We start from the raw sequence: 17,284 nt of genomic DNA, 5'->3' as shown, positions 1-17,284 counted from the left end.
TTGAACGATTAAAAGAAATATCTTAAATATTGCAGTTATTTAACGATTTCTTTGGAATTTACGCTTATTGATGTCATCTTCTTGCAGATATAATAAGAAACTTATGAAAGTAAATAATTTGTCTCTTCCAGAAGGGGCAGTTGGTTTCAATCGCCTCAACGTCGTTACAGTTCAAAGATCATCTAATTTTCTCGAAGGTTAAAAAATCGGTCGCAAAATAGATTCTAAAATCTACGTATACCGCGAGACGCGCTCGTATTGCCAGTAGTCTTTTACTTAGAAGACACGTGGATTTCGAGCGTCGGCAATCGTCCTAAATCAGCTCGTAGATCACCCGAGACGTACAGAAAGACGTTTAAACGGACGGCGCGTGTAAATCATTGATCGGATCTAGCTACTTTTTTGCGATTTTTCCCTTTCACTCTTGCGAGCTCTATTGAGACGCCTTGGGTAACGGATCGCCCCATAGTATAGGGCCCATACACATAGGTTGCGTCGCGCCCTCGCGTTCTCCGCTCGTTCCATCGCCGCGTACTGTCGCGCCCTTCGGGCTACGCGACGCCTACGCGCGTGGAAAAATATCCACGGAACGACTAGTAATGCGTACTTACTTTCTTACCCCTGTATACGCTCCTAGGGAAACGGATTTTATGGTAAACTATGTTATTACCCATAGTGAACACGCTGCGAAAGGAAAACGCGGTTAAGTAGCATATTTTATGTTTCATTCTTGAATTGTCGGGAAGCAAATCGAGTTATTTTAGTGTAATGGAATTTTTCATGGATTGTGAAATTAAGTGAGATTGATAGTAGTTAATTTATGATTAATACATTCTTTGTATTTCGAAGATATTTATGATATGATCTGTCAGGAATTCTAACACTCTTATAGTGAATCTTTTTTAAATCAAAAGTTCCAAAAGGAGAAGATTGTAAAGGTCTATAAATTTATTTGTATTATTTTTCATCGATGAGGACGAAATCAAATAAAAATGTTCATGTGGCGTCAAATAAGTGTTATAGAAAATATAAATAAATTATTCGTTACCTGATATATAGATCTTAACGAAAATTGATCATAATACGAGTTAACATAAGATTAGATAGCTAGCTAGGCTGACCTATGAATAAGGTATGACAGTTTCATAATATTGATCAATTAAATTATTAATATTATTCTTACGAGTAATTAATACATTCTTAATAAAATCTTCCGTTCTTCGCAAAGAAAGTTATTCAAAAATAAATATTCATTACATAAGTACGTTTCTCTCGATTTGGAATTTTATTCCAATCCTACGATTAAACAGAAGAATTTTAATGGCATAACTAAAAACAAAAATAACATCTTGGATCCATAGATGTACCTTTCAAAGATAAATGATAAGTTGAAGAAGTTTTCTGAGAACCGAAGTCATAATTAAAGCAATCAATATTTTAATCCCTTCGATTATATCTTCGATAATATCTTTTACTGTATTTAATGTTTTTAAAATTTCGTAAAACATGAGAGATGTATCGAATTTTTAAACTCTTCCTTGTGAAAAATGGAAAGTATGATTTTTCGTGTTTTTTCCCTGTAATCTTCGTATCACATAAATTTCCAAGAACGAAATGACAAATTCTCTAGAATACTGTTTAAATACGACGAAATAAACGACATATATGAACAAGATCGCGGAGAACAGCGCGGTTCTATCGGGAAAGAAACACGACGACGCGATGTCACGATGCAAAGCGGATATTCCGTTCGCCACGATTAATCCAAGAATTTATCGCGGTCCTTCGTCGTCGCTTCGGGCTGAAATAAAGTTTCACCGCAATCGTGGAGGCACATGCGATATCTTTCTAGCAGTAATGAGAAACCGCCTTGGGCGCGACTTCGACGCGGGACACCCTGAGTGTACGAGCGAAGAAATAAACTCGATGCGTCGCCGGATGTTAGTCGGGAACGATATTTTGCATGATCGTGTAGAATATGATTAGGTATGTATTTCCTTGGATCGATCAGCGTGCAATGACGTGTAAGTTCGAGATGTATATTAATAGCAACGATGATAACTACGCAAGGTGTTCTTTATGAAACGTAGGATTATGGTTGTTGCGTAGCTTCGTTTTTTAACTAAACTTAGGTAGATTTTAGAATTTTTCAGTGGTTGCACGAGTTGTTGTAGATTAATCACTATTGGATACTTTGATACGGATAACAAGCGTGGAAGTAGATATTATACAACAAGTTTCTCAATTGGCGGGCTAAACATTATAGTAGTGTAAGTCAAAATTTTGAGATTTTTAATTTTATCCCGTATACATGTTGTTACATGTATCATCACTTTAGTTTCATAATTTAACTTAAGATATGAAAGAAGAACATATTAAGGTATGAAAATCACGACATGAAAAAATATAGTGAATTTTTTATAACAATAAAAACAGAACATTATTTTATAAAAATTCATTTCATTTCAAATTCAGTTCATTTTGTATTTATTCTGTCAGGAGTGATAATCAGGATTATTCACACTGATCGATGAAAAGTTTGATCAATACTTTGGTCAGACTGAGATAACATTGTTATTACATTTTTATTCAGTGTATTATTGAGGTATTTATTGTTGCACTGCTATACAATTATAAAAGTACAATTGTTTCATTAATTTTTTACTAGTATCAGTACGTTGATAATCAAAACACAAACTTTGGTATACCTGATTTGTTTAATACATTTATTTTAAAAAGACGTATTCTATACACGATTTTCTGGTTTCCAGCATGTTTACCCTTCCATTTTTTTATACCGAATTCGAAAACAATTTGCGTAAAATATTCAAGCATTTTCATACACCCCTTGAATTTTATAGAAATTCCTACAAACTGAAACGCAATTAACATCACAACTCCTAACAAACCGCTCCACCGTGCAGCTTAATTTATTGACAAACGAGAAATAAACCATTTAATCGATACCCCGCTATCTGAATTGGAGGCAAAAAATGTTAATCAGAGTTAACAGCGTTACGATCGTAAACTTGGCGCCATAAGAGAAGTTATTCAGCGTAAGAGTTATAGAGAAATATTTTCTATAGAGGAAGACAAGCAAAATTCCAAACGAACTCGGCGTCCATCGAAGCAAGTTAATCGAAAGGCGTGAAAAACGCACGGTCAACACGCGTTCCTCCCTTAATATGTACATAATCGGTGGTAGGCTAGTGACTTCTTCGGTCATCGATTCCTGCTGAAGTCATCGACACGTGACTCGGGACCGGTCCTGTAATCCAGTTCTGTCTCGACCCAATCAGGCCACGGCACTTAGGATATATCGGCGAACAACAAAACAACAACCGGTGGCGAGGTCCTGATTACTATCGCAAGATCAAGGACGTCCACCTACGCCGTCGTGTATACCGTTACTATCGAATTCGTGACCACCACGAGGATATCTTGCGACTCAGCTCCGCTCCAACATGGTCCTTATCGTCTAATTAATTTTTTTTTCAATTATACCGCTACTAAGTTTACCGATTTGTCGATTGTTCTCGTTCAAGGAATTTTTCCAGCGGTGAGAGAAATTTTTTTATACAGGATATTGTTTATAATTAAAAATGAAATTCAATACAGTCCATGTTACGCTGAAGTAATTTAGTATCGTACAGCAGAGTTGTATATTATTTATTATTTATATAAATTATTTATATAAATGCATACTAAGAATTATCCAACTTTAATCATAATACCATTGTTAACTATGGGAATAAAATTTACAAAATTTCATATAACATTGCAAAATCTTATTATTTACAGTAAAGTAGTTGTATATAAAATTAGTATATATGTAATCATATAGCAGTATAACAGTATAAAACGTAGATATCTAAATTTTTCCAGAAATTATGCAACAATTTTAATTTATCGCAAACATAAAATTTAATAGATTCTACATTTGATCAATTTGCTGATCGGCTAGAAGAAGGAGGAATAGGATGGTTGTAAATTTAAGAAACCTGTCATCGTTGCTTGCATGGATAATTTAATAGAGCGATATTATTGCAAACGGTGCTGCAAATGTTGGTTGCACCTTGTTGGATTATTTAAGATCGATAGACTTGATTGCAAGTTTGAAATAAAGATAAAAAGCAACAATTGAAATACGGAATCGTTTCAGATACAAATTACATACAGAAAGTACCTTGATCTCGTATGAACTGGTTCAAATACAGAGCAACGGACAGTGTATGCGACTTTAAATAAATAAATAAAATATCAAATACAAGGTAACTCATTTATTAAAAGGAGATTTTTTTGTTTCACTGAATTATTTGAACGCCAGATTCTATTAATACGAACACAAAATCATGGACAGCGGAGAATTAATGAATTCCAATTTTGTCAATCCATTTAATCTTACTTTAATTTCATTTGTCACAAATTTTTTTAATCATGCCTCTCAAAATAATATTTCCTAGGAACATATATTTTATCTGTTAATTTTCTTACAATTTTTCCACGATCTCTTTGCAACTGCACCTAGTTGAAAATTTCCTTTATCATGCAAATTTATGTAAATCCATCTGTCATCTTTCAATATCCTTCTATCCTCGTAGTATCAACCACGAGATCAATATCCATCATTTATCAAAGATAACGAAAGCGAACAGGATAGATTATCAACTTAACGACAATAAATTTTCATCATTGACGACATTAACAGACTGCTAACTGTAGAAAATACAACCGATCGTAGATCACGTCGAAAGACGCATAAATAATAATCAATATGATTTTTTTCTTTCTTTCTTTCTTAAGCCCCTCAAAATACCCTTATCTTATATTACTCTTATATTACCCTTATCTTTACAATAAGTAAATATACCTATTTACGTAAAATCATGATTGCATTAGTTTTTACATTACTTTCGCTCTTGCATAAATTTTTACATAAAGATCTTATATTTATAGATTTACTATTTCTCAACTACATTTTGCGTCACTTATATTCCAACACACGACAGAGGCACAGAAAGAGATGCAGATAATCCTAAACTACAGCGATTAACATTGACCATGAAATCATATGAGAGGTCTTTTTGTTATTGTCTTTGAAACGAATTTCTATAAATTCTTTCGTACTCAGATTACATCTGTACAAATAATTCACGAAAATCTGTAGATGAAACAAAAATACGGTTACCAATTTGCTCTATAATTGCTCTATAACGTTTTAGCCAAAGCATCGAGTTTTTCATCATCCGGTATACCTGTGTATATCTGATGAGGCCAAGAAAAATTCTAAGCTACTATCATTTGCGAAAGGAAAATACTTACATTTCTCTTTTTATCTTAATCTTCTTATCTATTTAATTCTTTTTAAATCTGCATTATACTTCTTCATTTCAGAAAATTAAACACATAGATCAACAGAATTGTAACTTGATCGGAGTAGAGTGTCCTTTGTTTGTGACAAAGGATAATCTGTCTTCTATTTTAAGTTTATTATTATTCATTTATTATTAACAAATCGCATAGATAAATCAGGTAAATGATAGAAAGGAAAGACTTACCGCGATGACGGCTGAGCGACAACTCCTCAACTGATACGATTCGAACGTTCGAAGCCGTATCTTAGATCATTTGCAAGTTTCTTGCCGCACACTCCATCATTTGCTTTTGTTGGGATCGTTTACATTAATTGATATGGATCGATCCAACATTGTTTATCACAGATGATAAGTGACTCAACGTTTCGGCAAACGACGTTGCAATGAGTTGCAAATAAAATGTGTTCGGTGTAAAGTGATTGCGTCAGCGATACATAGAAATTTTTCGTTTTATTTCCAATCTGCAAATCCTGTTCTGTTAACTTTTTTCGCATACCTCTAAATTTCAATAGGCTGTTCGAAGTTTCCGATGACAGCTTCGATATTTGATCGAAAGGGAACGAGATATCTCGAGAGCAACTTCGTAGATGGATAATATTTAATAGACTTTAGGGCTTGGTAAAAATGTTTGCTAACCACATTCCATGGCAATCGGCAAATGTCGCGTCGTTCATGCTCCGTTGGACGTTGATCAGCTTGAAATCCTCCGACCGGATGGAAAATATTGGATTCTTAATTAAGCCGTACGTGAAATTACTAGTTCGTATGGACCGTAGAAAAAAAATCATCGCTTCCTGAGCCGAGCTACTTCGTTATTATCGGATTGCGTTGATGTTGGATACACGGTCGTAATTAGTACGATTAGAAATAACGCGGTGGTTGTCTGATGGGTATTTTTTCGCATTTTCGATGCGATGCGAATGAGTTAATTTGAAGATAGATCGTTTCTCGATGTTTAGGTATTTTACTTGGAATCATCGCTCCGAGTGTAATTTCGTGATAAAGAGTAGAGTGATGATAGAATTTGCAATGGATTAGATAAATACGTCCTCGTGTATAAGTTAGCACACAGTTGTTAATTTTAAATATAAACATTAATGAAATTGATCTGTATTAAAACCTTCAAAACATAGCATAGCACAGTTTTCCTTTAAAGTATTGTTGAGGTTGAGGTTGACTGATTGAAGAACGAGTGAATGAATTTGTAATAGAAAAGTATATTGAAATAATTAAAGGTATAAGTATAAGTATAATGTATATGTTTATGCTGATTCAGATCCTTACTCTCCTAGTGTTACTAGACAATGTAATGATAAATGATAGAATACCAAAAAAGTTGACCTTACAGCTTGGGTTAGAGGCTACAGGAAACATAAATAGAAATCTGTTTATTAGTTTCTGTATTCCTAGACCTTGCAACCCAAAACATAATGTATATTCAAGGGTACAATAATATGCACCGCTCCTTATTTAGAATATTTCTGTGTAAGCAGTCTTAAGGTTACAGATATAAACAAATAAAGATGTAGAGTTTTTCTTGAAGTAGTTACTTCGACAAATATAAAGATTGCAGGGAGAAAGTGTGATAGGACACGCTCTTTACCTTTTATGAAAAAGCAGTTTCAAGATTCGGTGTGTTGTGAGTCAATCTTGTCTTTTTATTTGGTTTTGGAATTTATCATATATTCTTTCCTCCTCTTCAAAGTAAAAAATATATTGCTTCTCTTCATAGCTGTATCTATGTTTTTCTCTTTTCTTTTTACAAAATTTAGAGTTTAAAAATTTCTGAATTGTTTTTATTTTCAATTATTCTCTAATCATGGAATGATACTGAGATCAGAAAATCATATGTCTGTGATGCCTTTTCTTGTCTTTATATGCAGTTAATAAGTATCAGCATCATTTTGCCATTAGAATATCCATTTATGCTTATCGTAAATGTAGTAAATATTCCGTGACTTGTAGTTTGAACCTTTTGATAATATAATGAAACAACAAAGAATTAAAAATGTACGATTTAGAAAATAATTATTTGCTTATCCAAGATTTGTCTTAAATAAGACTTCCTGCGTTGTTGATATCAGATATAATATAAAATACAGTTTTTCAACCTTTTGACAAAATTGATAGAATAAGTAAATACTAATAACTAGGTTAAGTGAAATGATATTTAAGATATCAAATTTACATACTATATTTTACACCTAAATGGTAAAAGTCTGCCTCATGCTACATTGTGAAAAGGTTAATTTTGTTAGCTTCTTTGTTAGAATATTGCGTCATTAAAGATATTGTCCGATGGATTTGCCTATCGATATTTGCAACGATTTAATATCTAGTAAGTTTCTATTTATTTGCAAATATTGTTACAGTTATAATTAACAATAGCATTATTTATTCTCAGTTTAAATTTTCAGTTTGTATCGAGATACATGATCGTAATTTGGATAGAGGAGCCAGTTCATAAATATGTATCAGAATTCTACCGATATAATCGAAGTGATTGATCATTTTCTGCTGCAACATCGCGTCGGTAGCAGTTTGCACAATATAGATAAATTGTTCGTTGGTTAGAGAATTGTACTGGGGAAAAAGTAAAGATTATTTTTGCTGTTGCAGGCAAACTTACAGTTACAATTTATTTTATTTATTATACGTATCAATTATACGTATTTACAGGTTTTGTTTAATAAAAGAAACCGTCGGGACTTATAATCTTAGACAGTGACCGATTAGTATCGATAAGGTTTATAAGACGTATTGGATCGATTCTTGTTTGCGGAGCAATAAGATAATTATATGTTGCACTGGCGTTAGGTGTATCTATCATAAGTTCAAATAAGATTTAGAAACGTGATGTGGAGCTAACGTGCATTTTAGAAGCCTGCTCTGTATATTACGATTCTTGCGTGTACAATAAAATATACTACACTTCTATTTACTAATAGAAATCTCTATTATCGAATACAAAAAGATGTTTGAGTTAATTGAAAAATATATATTTAGTCTATGACTATTAACTGGTCTTTAATGCATTATTTTAGTATTAAAATATTCCTGAAATTAATTTTTTCTTTAACACGAATAATATACAATTTTTAAGGAACTATGTTACGATCTTCTTTATAATACAACCGTAATATTTAACAAGAATGCAATTCATTATTCTTTCTTAAAGTAATTGACTACTTAGTGAATAGGTTTTAATTAAGATTTCCTCCCATAGATATTTGTATTCCTTAAAAACGTTAAAACTGCTAAAAGTAAATACTTTATTGTATCAACAGTGACTTGTGAATGTGGAGAGTGGGAAAATGGTTGAATTGTTTAAGAAGTTATCATTAATGTTAGAAAGTTGCAGTAGAAAATTTGGACATTTTTGAGGTACAAGAAGTTTCATTGGTAATGATTTGAATACGAAAAGTGAAAAAATATTGTAAGATGTAGAGGATTTCTCAAAGCTCTCTAGTTATTAAAATTTCCCTAATAATCCTTTACCTTAAGTAACAAAATTTCTTTAACTTTTATTCCTCTCATCATGAATTGTACGTAATTATACATATAATAATGGTGAGCATCTATTTTTAGTAAGTTTAATATAATAGACACGACAAAGCCATGATTCAATGATTACATTGCGATCGTTTTGTCATAGGTTTTCTAGCCTTTACAATCGAAAGAGGTCGTCCGCGTAAGCCGGGATTCAGTAGAGCATAAACGCTATATCAGATCGATCACAGAGGAATGTGGTCGTGACTGTTTTCATTCTGAATATATTAAATATTATTCATTAACAGAACAGCAATACGCGCTTAAAGAATAACCTGAGAATTCCTTTCGCACGACACATGAATTTCAAATAAGTCAGAGAGATTTCAAATCCACTTTCGCAAATCGGAATTCCTTTTGTATCGGAATCACAGCATATCCGGAATTCCTGTTATTTCTTACATTTTTTTTCATCGACATTGATAGTAAATTAATCTGAATAAAATTGAACTGAATCGATGCGTGGATTGTTTATTTTCAATATTAAAGGAAAATATATTCGCAAATACATTTTTTAAGTTAACATTGACGTAAGGATTTTTAAGTGGAAGATTAATTGTAAAATTGAGACTTCGTATTACCAATTCAAACTACTTGACTATTTAAATAGTCATTCCTCTTCGACGTTTCACTTAAATTCCTGTACATTTTGAGGTACAGAGATGTGCTTAAGAACATGTTTGCTATCGATATGGAAAATAAATCGACCAACGAAAGCTCCAATTATACCGACAAATATACTATAGATTTTTACACGTTTTTATACCTTTATAAACATAAAAGTGAGTACTTGGAATCCAAATAGAAATTCGCTTCATTCGCTAGATATTATATAAAGTACTCTACTTTTGATACTCTATATATCCTTGCTTGTTACATTCATTTTATGAACTTTTGCATCTTCCTATAAATTTCCTATAAACATCCGCAGTCTGCCAACAAAATACTCTCCAGAGAGAAATTAAAATTAAATTACTTAAAATAAACAACAATTCACATTCAGAGAGAGAATCCGCTTCTCGTCGACGCGGCTAACTCGATTTCTAATCTCGAAGCTCATTGCCAGTGGTTGTCGGTCGACAGAAAGATTAGTTGCAGTACGGTGGCGCGTAATATACGCGGGATAAAGAAGCTTAAAGGACGAACGAACGAACAGATGGTATCCACATTCCAGCCATTTTGGTCGTCTCGTTTGCAGCCACCTTATGCAATTTTATATTCAGACGTATAACAGTGTCCGCCACTTTCGTTCCGTCCCTTGATAAATATTGGATCGCGTGCCGGGGTATGTTTAACGCGAACTAAAACGGTCGTGGCCGTTTTACCGGGCAACGAGAGTAGAAGGAGAACAGGTTTTAATTGCTCAACGTAGAATGATTGAAATTGTTGAGATGATTATTGAGGTTCTTGTTCCATGAATCGTACATGGGGTATAGTTATTCAGTGGACTGGCATCTGTGAGCAAATGGAAAAGGGGTGTACGCTGTTAATAGCTGTGTCAGTATATGGCCCAGGTGAAAGTAGATTCTGTTGGAGTTAAATTGTCTGTATTTCTCATTTAATCGGAAGCGATTGAACGTCAGCTTTTATGAGTTATTTCGAGGAAAGAAAGAAGAATAGAATATCTTGCGAAATATTCTAACTTGATTAGCATGTTAGATATACGAGTAAACGGTGCCTAAACGACAAGCGCGTCGTTTTAAAAAATCGCCAATTATTACTTTCGTCCTTTTTTATCGTACAAAACTTCACATACGTATCGTACTATCACTTGATCTTTTCCGATGAAAGCTGTTACATTTAATTATCATTCGAGTGATTTACATGCATGCATCGTTTTGTTTATCAAATTTTAATATCTGCTTGAGTTTAGAAAAGATTCTTAACAATTTATTTTCAAAGTCGCAAGTAGATGATAAAAATGTAGAGTTTTGTTATAGCAAATAATTATCGAAGATGTAGGAAAGAACTCCTTATGGATCATTCAGCTCAATATTACGACAACCAAAATGTATTACGTGTCTGAATAGTCCTGCTCGTAATTAAGAAAATCGAAGATAGATCAAAATATTGGCACCAATTTTCATGAATTAACGATAACAATAACCTAATAAATAAAGTCTACGTTCGTCGGTAATATACGATAACAAATAGAGAAAGTGCACGGTTACGAAAAATACAAATTATCATGTAATATTTATCGACCAGTATAATTAATCCATTAAATCACTCAGAAATTTTTCTAAATTAATGACAGCATCAGATCCAATAAATGTATTCAGATATCAACATAATTTCCACCTTGCCAAGTATCGGACAGCTACTACCATATACACCAAATGTCAGACATGTTGAAACTGAACGCAAGGGAACCATTTCTTATGATATTTCCTCCACGCACACATCACGCAACAACCATTCTACAATCAGATAGGTTGAAGAGTTGATCATAGGTTTTCGTATCTCGCGATTTAAAGACGCGTCGCTTTTAGGTATCTCGACATACAAAAATAGCCTGGGGCAATTGGTGCTTGTTTCTTTTCCTGGCAATGTCAAACGCATCGATCGGAAACATTTTTTAACAACCGTTCATTTTCCAAATACCATCCTCGTGGATTTTACAGAAGGGATCATTTAATATTTAAAAGGGACAATCGTGTTCTCGCATTGCTGTAACATCATAGCAAACACGGATAATTGCATAATCAACGTGGATCGCGTTTAAGAAGGAAATATATACTTTGTTGCTCTCATGAAATTACTGCTACGGAAACTGTTAATTATTTCTTTTGGCTCATGTTTAGTTTCATCATGCTTGTAAATTTTAGATACGCCTATATTACGTGCATTTAAAGGCTTGCAGTCCCTTCCGTGATTATTTTGCAAATTGAAATTAGCAACTTTTACATGGTAACTCGAGGTTCTATGTAGAATGTTCGGTATTGATTGACGTTATAATTGACTTGCAAGATCGATAGGAAATTGATAGGTGTAGTATTCAGCGATTGAAATTTTGCATCAAACTGTGCGTATATTAAGGTTGTAATTAAATACGAAAGTAATATATATCGAGATCGCCTTTCTATCTTTCTAGTTACATTGATTTCATCCGTCTTATCTGTCCTAATTCATCTTATAATTAAAAAATTAAAGAACCTGAAGATGGAGAGATTATTAAGTAACATGTTGCTTTCAATATTGCATATTGGCGTTCAAAAATAATATGAAGGCCACAGGTGGAGAACATAGTCACACTTGCTGTCTTTTATAGAAGAGCGATTCTAAAACGCGATACACTGTCAACCAACTGCACATGAAAACATCAAAACAATGGATTATACCTTTCCTCGACTATTTCACATGAAAAAGTACTTCTTTTCACCTACCAAGTGACATAAAAATCAGAAAACCAGTAACATGGTATTATCGTATTTTTCCCATTTGATCTTCGCATGTTATTATACGTAACTTTTTAATTAAAATTCATTTTGTCAAAAATAAACGATTGTCCGTGTACTTTTGAACGGTAATATATTTCCACGGATTTCTCTCTAGTTGTCAATGAGAAAAAATTACAGGGATAAAATCTGTTTCGAAAGTAATCTGCGCTTAAACGACACATCGTGCCAACCACTATCGATCCGGAACGCGGTAATGGCACCGATACAAAGCATCGATAAACGTAATTGTAACCAACGCTGCCGCTGATCTACCCGAGGGCCTGATTTTCCGAGCATTCGAAGTCGACGGGTTGGCTACCTTCTCTCGCTGATATGGCCGCGCGGTTTCTTTACTTTTATTCGTCGAACGGCCTATAAATAGTGAAAATTGCCGTAATTATGAGGAGGCAGAGAAAGTAATCGGACGTAAGGCTGGTGCCGGAGGGCGATTCCTGCGATTCGTAAAGCAACATGCTCGATTATCGCGAATCTCCTCAGAGAGAAGAATTTCAAGGGAGGCGTAATCGGGTGTAACGTTAATCTCGGGCCATTTTTGTTCGTTCGAATACAGTCAACCGGTGACGTCAACAATTTATTCTGATGAATACGTTGGTGATACGATTAATGTATTCGTAATTTGATATTGTTTTCTTATTTTGCAAACACCCAGGAAGATGGTGGTAGTAATGGTATGTTACAGTAGTTATATATTTGTATGTATCTATGGAGTTAATTTGTTCGATATTCCGTTTAATGGAGAGTTTCTTTTATTTTTCTTTCCTTTGATCGAGATCTGTCTGGTTATTTTAATATCAAGTTCCTCCTTTGATATATCTAGAGTGCTCTTACTTAAATTATTCTGATGTATATCTCTTTTTTCATATTTCTTTTTTTTTTGTTTGTTTTGTTTAACTGAAATACAATATGTTAGATAATGTAGTTAAACGGAATGTCTCTTTCTAAAAGTTAAAAAATTCCGCTAGAATTTTTAATGTTCGATAGTTTAGGGCATTCGTCGACTTCGGTAACGATTTAATGTGTTTTAATATCTTTCAATTTTTCGACGATATCTTGATCTAATTCTCGCCATATGTCGAACTTAATTAAGCGAAACGTTCGTTCTCATAATTTTAAAACTTCTGTAAGTTTTCGTATTTAGTATCTCATATTGTAATATTCGTCATTTCAATATTCGTCTATTTACTTAGGAACTTGTGGCGTTTCAATACTACACAATTTTTTGAATTATATCTCAGATTACTTCCAATCATATATGAAATTTAATTAAATGAAAGATAATATATAATTATAGGGATTTTACGAGAAGCTTTGCTATTCAATATCTCAAGACACATTCGCCTACTTTGTTAGTGTTTTATGTGTATTACATAAGTAACTTTACAATTTTTGAAAAATAATAACAAGCCGGCAGATAAAATTCGAGAATAAATACTGGAATAAAAGTCAATATAAATTTCACTTTATCATACATTCATCTCCTTCTCGATACAAATGCCACTTTCTATCAATACCATTTGTCATGAAATGGCAATAATGGCATAAAATGGCAAGCACAGAAATGGGAACATTTTATTTACCTAACTTACCTGAAATACTATTTACTTCTAAATTAACATTATTATGCTATGGAATTAGATATCCGTGAAACTATAATAATTACTTAAGCGACATACAGCAGTTTATCGATCTGAAACATATAAACAAACAATAATTTCAGTTAAATTGTCGGAAGTCCTTGTACCAATTAGGACCATATCTCCTGGCGAGCTCTCAGCGAGAACTTCCCATTTTTTTATCCTCAGCTTATTACGTCCGGTAATCGATTAAAGTTTCTAGGGGATTCAATTTCACCTTGTTACTCACAATCAATACCAATTAAGTCTGACGATATATAAATACGTATTATCGGAAAAGTTAGTAACCGATTTACATAGTAAAACGTAACCGCGTCTCTTATGCTGCTCGTTTCTCTTCATCCCGCGTGACAGATCATTTTTTAACAATAGTCGAGTGCGGAAAAATCAATTAAAACGTCGCGTCCCGCGAAACGACCGGATAAACAAGATCATTCGTCAATAAAAGTAACCGGCCATGCCACGGACAAGTGTAATTATATGGAGGATAATGATCGCGTGCATTTGATGAGAGACAGGGCAGGGAGGCAACGAAGCGGTGCAGCGCGATCAAGCGAACAAGCGAGGCACACCGAATACGTGAACGTTTTTCATCGATCGATCGATCGACTGATCGATTCATGGCGACGAAGCGACGCTTGGCTCGATCGATCAGGTCCACGGAAGGAATTTTTCGTGTAGATCCGAAGTTACGATAGCAAGAAGCTTGTGGATACCACTGGATGCTTGGATGACTTGATTAATAGCGGCGCAACCTGGCTCTGCGTTGCTGAAATGAATGCAGTCGATGCTGGTTACAACGTAGCGCATGAATTCACGTTTCTAGTGACGAAAGTTATTAGGTGTCGACATTTTGCGAATCTTTTTACTCGATGACTCAGAGGCTATAATAATATTTCTATAGTGTTGTCTAGTTGATAGGGTTGTGTAATACTTGACGTCAGTGGTCGATGTTTTGTGGTTTATCGAGAACGTTGGTTACAAGTAGCGATACGTGTCATTGTTAGAAATGAATTACGTATTTCGATATTGACAGATTCTTTTTAAGTTTTATCGTTGTTACGTACGGAGCGCATATGCATTTGTACATACTCTATCGCTCGTCTTTTTACAGGGTGAAATTTGATTACGTAGTTATATAGGTAAAAATTATGCGTTGCTAAAAAAAAAAAAAAAATTACATTCCGTATTACTATTTCGTTACTATGATATAATTTATTTTAGGAAGATTAATAGATGCGCGTTGAAATAATGAATCTGTGACAGTCAAATAAGTTATGGAAAATTTGGAAATATTTCTCTCAAGATGTCCCTAGTTTATCTTGTCGCTACGATACAGATCAAGTAAAGCAGATTCTTTTACACCTAGAGAAAGTCTATTAGTTTTAGTCTCTATTGTATGTATGTATTGTTTTTAGTACTCTCTCATTAATTTATATATTTTGTGAAATTAATATACTATTATTATAAGTCGGTTAGAGCATTTGAATACTTATAAACGGTAATAATATTTATAATTATATGTAGTATCGTGGAAAAAAGGCCTGTGGCGGCACTTGATAGCAAAATACCATCACTCGACACTAACTAGTGTCGGACGACGGCAGCGCAGTGGTTTTAGTGCCTTAGGTTACGAACGTTCGGAACCCGGGTTCGAATCCCGACGACCGGAGTCCGATTTTTCTTCCACGATACAAAAAATGAGAAGACCGTACCCAGCTGTACCCAGCAACGACATCTACAGCCTTAAGTATTCCGATATTACAAATGGGGGCTCAGCCGGGATCTAGAGCGGGAAAACACGGTGCGGGAGAAGACGACGACGATGAGATTGGCGTGATTTGGGAACCGTTTAGACGTCAACGGTCCAGAAAATCGCGATCTCAATAATCAAGACGGCGGAGTTCGGGTAACTCCAGTTATAAGACGACCAAGGCAAGACGGAACCTTAAGCGCGCACAGTGTTAACGCTCAAAGACCCTAGAGGACTCGCTAGAGAAATTCAGCGAGTGAAATTAGCGCTGACGAGCACATCTGAGGGCAGATGTGATTGCCAGGTATGACCGAGTGTGTAGTATCGTGGAAAAAAGGTCTGTGGCGGCATTTGATAACAAATACCATCACTCGACACTAACTAGTGTCGGACGACGGCAGCGCAGTGATTTTAGTGCCTTAGGTTACGAACGTTCGGAACCCGGGTTCGAATCCCGGCGACCGGAGTCCGATTTTTCTTCCACGATACAAAAAATGAGAAGATACCCAGCAGCGACATTTACAGCCTAAGACCTCACGATACTACATATATATATATATGTATATAGATGAACTAAAATCGAGCCGAGGTGTATTTAATTGATTATATGCAGACGTTAAACAGCTGTTGCTATCAGAGTTTTTAACATCAAATGTCTTAAAGAACGAGTAGAACGCGATCGGACAAGAGTCGTGTGTCCACGTCGCAAATTGCCGGAAGAACACGAAGAGTTTGAGTGATCGATCAGAGACCGATCATAGTACTCGAGGACGCTGTAAAATACACAAGAAACACAGGGCGAACAACGAATACACACTGGCTGCCGTGATTGAGATCGTGATAACGATAACGATCTTGTTGGCACGTGAAAAAGCTGCCGACCTGTTTTTTGCACGCGCAACCAGCGCGATGCACGCGGGAAAGTGAGCGGTCCGGCTCGTTCCGCCCACGCTTTCGATGTTGTTTGCCGTGGATCGGTATGTTTGCGAGCATGCTTTGCAAATAGGCGGCGGTAGAAGGATATTGCACTTTTTGACGGAGATGGAGGAGATAGACGAAATCGATGATGTCTTTGGGACTCGTTTATGTTGGTGTCAATTATGAATCAATGTTCAGAAGCATTAAGAAACTTGCGAAAATTTTTTGGTAAATTTGAAAAGTCATTAGGGAATTATTAAAGTCTTTAAGGACGGCTATTTCAAGACGTTAAACTATAAGGGATTTGTTGTTATTTCTAAATTCAGAGGTAAGATCAGAATAGTTATTATTTTATTGAATGGATAAATCTATCACACCGTTCTGAGCCAAAAAAACCTTTATTGCACGCGCTTACAAAAACTAGGGATAAAAACAAGAAGGTATCTTAAGCCTATCGATCAAATCTATCGATTGTAACTAGGATGATCCTCTAGTTATTATTTCTTATAACTAACGTATCTGCATATGGATGGCGAGCACGAACTCACGTTGTCATTTTCAATAGGATTCATATATTCAATATTAGAATAATTA

At 34.6% G+C, this 17,284-nt stretch overlaps 1 long non-coding RNA gene across 1 annotated transcript; it reads right to left on the bottom strand.

The window, feature by feature from the left end:
* Positions 1 to 3,786: 3,786 nt before the first annotated feature.
* On the bottom strand, positions 3,787 to 5,594 carry LOC126872720 (uncharacterized). The gene is made up of 3 exons (XR_007692148.1): positions 5,559 to 5,594; positions 5,323 to 5,476; positions 3,787 to 5,161 (listed from the first exon to the last, which is right to left on the bottom strand). It is a non-coding gene; the product is annotated as an uncharacterized LOC126872720 (long non-coding RNA).
* Between the last annotated feature and the right edge of the window lie 11,690 nt (positions 5,595 to 17,284).

This window comes from Bombus huntii, chromosome 1 (genome assembly GCF_024542735.1).
Source record: "Bombus huntii isolate Logan2020A chromosome 1, iyBomHunt1.1, whole genome shotgun sequence".
Lineage (NCBI taxonomy): Eukaryota > Metazoa > Arthropoda > Insecta > Hymenoptera > Apidae > Bombus > Bombus huntii.
This window is presented reverse-complemented; position numbering and strand designations above follow the sequence as displayed.